The sequence below is a fragment of the Coregonus lavaretus genome, assembly GCF_964263955.1.
Source record: "Coregonus lavaretus genome assembly, contig: HAP1_SCAFFOLD_1796, whole genome shotgun sequence".
NCBI lineage: Eukaryota > Metazoa > Chordata > Actinopteri > Salmoniformes > Salmonidae > Coregonus > Coregonus lavaretus.
The window spans coordinates 82,501-87,500 of NW_028161350.1; the positions used below are offsets into that span (position 1 = coordinate 82,501).

At 50.3% G+C, this 5,000-nt stretch overlaps 1 long non-coding RNA gene across 1 annotated transcript in view; it reads right to left on the reverse strand.

Annotated features, from left to right (window-relative positions):
• Nucleotides 1–4,968: 4,968 nt before the first annotated feature.
• LOC311120775 overlaps nt 4,969–5,000 on the reverse strand; it is a 4,836-nt gene continuing 4,804 nt past the window's right edge. Inside the window, exon 2 of the long non-coding RNA XR_014612184.1 lies at nt 4,969–5,000. This exon is cut by the window's right edge and continues 2,473 nt beyond it. This is a non-coding gene — a long non-coding RNA (uncharacterized lncRNA).

A 5,000-nucleotide genomic window follows, 5' to 3' on the forward strand; every position in this document is an offset into this window, starting at 1 on the left:
CCTCTACCCCCTTTACTCCCTCTACCCCCTCTAACCCCCACTATCCCCCCTCTATCCCTCGCTACCATCCCTCCACCCCCTCTACCCCTCTACTTACCCTCCAACCCCCTCTAACCTCCCTCTACCCACCTCTACTCCCTCTATCCCTCTATTACATTTACATTTTAGTCATTTAGCAGACGCTCTTATCCAGAGCGACTTACAGTTAGTGAGTGCATACATTTTCATACTCTATCCCCCTCTACCCCCCTCTATCCCCCTCTACTCGCCCTCTATCCCCTCTACTCGCCATCTATCCCCTCTACTCGCCATCTATCCCATCCCCTCTACCCCCTCTACTCCCTCTATCCCTCAATCCCCCTCTAACCTCCCTCTACCCACCTCTACCCCCTCTCCTCCCTCTATCCCCCTCTACCTCCCTCTACCCCCTTTACTCCCGCTATTCCCCTCTAACCACCCTCTACCCACCTCTACCCCCCTCTTCTCCCTCTATCCCCCTCTAACCTCCCTCTACCCACCTCTACCCCCCTCTTCTCCCTCTATCCCCCTCTAACCTCCCTCTACCCACCTCTACCCCCCTCTTCTCCCTCTATCCCCCTCTAACCTCCCTCTACCCACCTCTACCCCCCTCTTCTCCCTCTATCCCCCTCTAACCTCCCTCTACCCACCTCTACCCCCCTCTTCTCCCTCTATCCCCCTCTAACCTCCCTCTACCCACCTCTACCCCCCTGTACCCCTCAGTCTCCAATCAGGCAGGGTCGCTCTAATCCACTGTTTACATAAACGCTCTCCTGTAATGATAGCCGTGAGGCCGGGACAACACACACACACACACACACACACACACACACACACACACACACACTGCTCTACCCAAAGCTGTTTTCACAGGAGCCAAATACCTTAAATACATAATTAGCAGGGTCATTTCGGTGGGCCCCCCGAAAGAGGCAGAGCGTGTCAGCATGAGGGGGGTGGGAGGGAGGCAGGAGGACAGTAGGGGGGCGCTCGGACAAAGACGCACATTCATGACCGTGGCCCCGACAAACTGGCCACCGCCATCTTCACAGGGGAACCTCTGCCTGTGTTTCCTCAAAACCAGAGGCTGCAGGTTTGAACAACTTAAAAAAGATAGAGAGAGGGGGGATGGATGGATGAAGGAAGGGAGGGAGGGAGGGAGGAGGGAGGGAGGGAGGGAGGGAGGGAGGGAGGAGGGGAGGGAGGTGTTAGTTATAGGGTCTGTAATTTGGGGAAGGAAATTGTCAAGGCCAACTAGAGGGGTCGGGGCTGAGAGCTAACTGTGGTTGTCAGTCAAATGCACCGGCTGCCACCAGTGACCATCTAAACCTCATGACTCTCTTTATTTCCATCCATCAGGGACCTTAGGTATCAAGTGTCTCAAAGTAGGAGTGCTGATCTAGAACAGGTCCCCCCTGTCCATATGATCCTAGATCAGCACTCCTACTTTGATACAATTTATCAGTCAAACAATTATCATATCGCTATATAAGACCACACTGGTCAACTGTAATACAAGGGTCCGTATTCACAAAAAATATCATAGTAGGAGTGGTAAGGTTCACCTTAAAGATCATAATGAATAAGATTATATGGTCAGCAGGGTACCTGATCCTATATCAGCACTCTTACATCAATTCCCAGTGTGTCAATCAATGTAGGTCTTTGAAAGAGAGGCAAGGCTGCATTCTACTGAACTGAGAGAGAGAGAACGAGAGAGAGAGAGAGGAGAGAGAGAGAGAGAGAGAGAGATGAGAGAAGAGAGAGAGAGAGAGAGAGAGAGAGAGAGAGAGAGAGAGAGAGAGATATAGAGATAGAGAGAGTGAGAGAGAGAGAGAGAGAGAGAGGAGAGAGAGAGAGATGAGAGAGAGAGAGAGAGAGAGAGAGAGTGAGGGAGAAAGAGAGATAGAGAGAGTGAGAGAGAGAGAGAGAGAGAGAGAGAGAGAGGGAGAAGAGAGATAGAGTGAGAGAGAGAGAGAGAAGAGAGAGAAGAGAGAGAGAGTGGAAAGAGTGGGAGGAGGGATAACGAATGATTTACAATGCATTCAACTTCCACTTTGTCTTAACCCCTCCCCCCTCCCCTGACCTCTGACCCATGAACCCTGACCCATGCATTGTCGGCCAGTTAGATGACAGCTTTCGTTCCACAAGGAGCAGGCATTCCAGCGGTCCGTGTTCACACCGGGAGGGAGACCTCCTTGGTATTGTTGATCACCACAAAAACCAGAAACACACAAACATGCACACATATACACACACACACACAGTGACAAGCGCACACATACACACACACACACACACACCCATCAGCACCCCTCTTCACACCTTGTCAGCCCCCAGCCCCCCTCCGGCATTGTTTATGAAACCATGTCCACTTAGTGGTCCTCTCCAGTCTGGTTTCATCCCTCCAAATACTGCACCATGTACCAACATCCTGAGTCCACTTTAGGCCTTTCTCCTCTATCTCCTGTTCTGTGTGTGTGTGTGTGTGTGTGTGAGAGTGATTGTGAGTGATTGTGAGTGTGTGTGTGTGTGTGTGTGTGAGTGTGTGAGTGATTGTGAGTGAAGGTGTGTGTGTGAGTGATTGTGAGTGATTATGCGTGAGTGATTGTGAGTGATTGTGAGTGTGAGTGATTGTGAGTGATTGTGAGTGATTTTGAGTGAATGTGTGTGAGTGATTGTGAGTGATTGTGAGCAAGTGTGTGTGTGAGTGATTGTGAGTGAGTGTGTGTGTGAGTGATTGTGAGTGAGTGTGTGTGTGAGTGTATAGCTCTCTCTCTATCTTCTAACCTCCCTTCATTTCTCTCCTCTTTTCTCCCCTGCTTCTTGAACTCTTGATACACTACATGACCAAAGGTATGTGGACACCTGCTCGTCGGACATCTCATTTCAAAATCATGGGCATTAATATGGAGTTGGTCCCCCCTTTGCTGCTAAAACAGCCTCCACTCTTCTAGGAAGGCTTTCCACTTGATGTTGGAACATTGCTGTGAGGACTTGCTTCCATTCAGCTATAAGAGCATTTAATGAGGTCGGGCACTGATGTTGGGCGATTAGGCCTGGCTTGCAGTCGCCGTTCCAATTCATCCCAAACGTGTTCAATGGGGTTGAGGTCAGGGCTCTGTGCAGGCCAGTCAAGTTCTTCCACACAGATCTCGACAAACCATTTCTGTATGGACCTCACTTTGCTGAAACAGGAACGGGCCTTCGCCAAACTCTTGACACAAAGTTGGAAGCACAGAATCGTCTAGAATGTCATTGTATGTTGTAGCGTTAAGATGTCCCTTCTCTGGAACCAAGGGGCCTAGCCCAAACCATGAAAAACAGCCCCAGACCATTATTCCTCCTCCAACAAACTTTACATTTGGCACTATGCATTAGGGCAGGTAGCGTTCTCTTGGCATCCGCCAAACCCTGATTTGTCCGTCAGACTGCCAGATGGTGAAGCGTGAACGCGTCTCCATTGCTCCAGAGTCTAATGGCGGCGAGCTTTACACCACTCCAGCCGACGCTTGGCATTGCACATGGTGATTTTAGGCTTGTGAGCAGTTGCTCGGCCATGGAAACCCATTTCATGAAGCTCCCGACAAACAGTTATTGTGCTGATGTTGCTTCCAGAGGCAGTTTGGAACTTGGTAGTGAGTGTTGCAACCGAGGACAGACGATTTTTACACGTTACGTGCTTCAGCACTTGGCAGTCCCGTTCTGTGAGCTTGTGTGGCCTATCACTTCTACTGCAAATGTTTGTCTATGGAGATTCCATGGCTGTGTGCTCGATTTTACACACCTGTCAGCAACGGGTGTGGCTGAAATAGCCGAATCACTATTTTGAAGGGGTGTCCACATCCTCCTGTATATATAGTGTACCTCTCCTCCCACCTCCCCTCCTCCCTTTTCCCCTCCATCCCTCACTCGCTCTATGAATGAACCCCTCTGCACCCAGAGCCCGTCAGATAAAAAACAATAAAAACATAACATTATGTTTTTCTCTTTCTTTGATAAGTCCCTCCGTTCCGCTGGCAGCAAAGCTGGTGTCCCTCCTCTAAGCCGCTCTTTCATCTTCTCTTCTTTCTCTCTCTCCTCTCAGGGGTAATAAACGGGGTGTGTGTATCTGGGGGAAGTGGTGGGTAGGCGGCACTTTCATGTCCTCTAAGCCCAGGATTAGGGTGAGCATCTCGGGGAGAGAGTAATAAAGTCTCCCCCCTGGCTCTGGAGGATCCTGGAGGCGAGCCCAGTCACAGCTCGTTCCACAGGCCCAAGGAAAGCTCACATTTCCTCTACATGCCACCTGCCTGTCCACTCCATACGCCGCCTGCTTGTCCACTCCATACGCCGCCTGCCTGTCCACTCCACACGCCTTCTGCCTGTCCACTCCACACGCCTTCTGCCTGTCCACTCCATACGCCGCCTGCCTTTCCACTCCACACGCCTTCTGCCTGTCCACTCCACACGCCTTCTGCCTGTCCACTCCACACGCCTTCTGCCTGTCCACTCCACACGCCTTCTGCCTGTCCACTGCGCACCCTCTGGCTACTGGATGGACTACAGGACATGAGGATGCAGATGGGTACTGCTCTTGTCTCATCAACAGCTCTTTCTCCATTGTCTAAACTTCCATCCTCTCTTCCTCTCTTTCATGGCACTGATCTGTCCTCGTCTACTCTTCATCTGCACTGACTTGAAAGGTGAAGACAATATGGTGGAAACTCATCATTACCCACTGGGCACACACTGGTTGAATCAACGTTGTTTCCACGTAATTTCAATGAAGTTACGTTGAACCAACGTGGAATTGATGTTGAATTGAAGTCTGTGCCCAGTGAGTAGGTTTTTTCACCTGGTCAGTTCTTTCAGCAAGGGAAGGAATGATTTATACGGCAACTAAGAAAGAGACGTGGCCCAAATCATACTGTACCAACTAGGATCAAAAACAGGACCCAACATTCTGTGTACAGTTTGATAAGCAGAAATGTATTTATTAT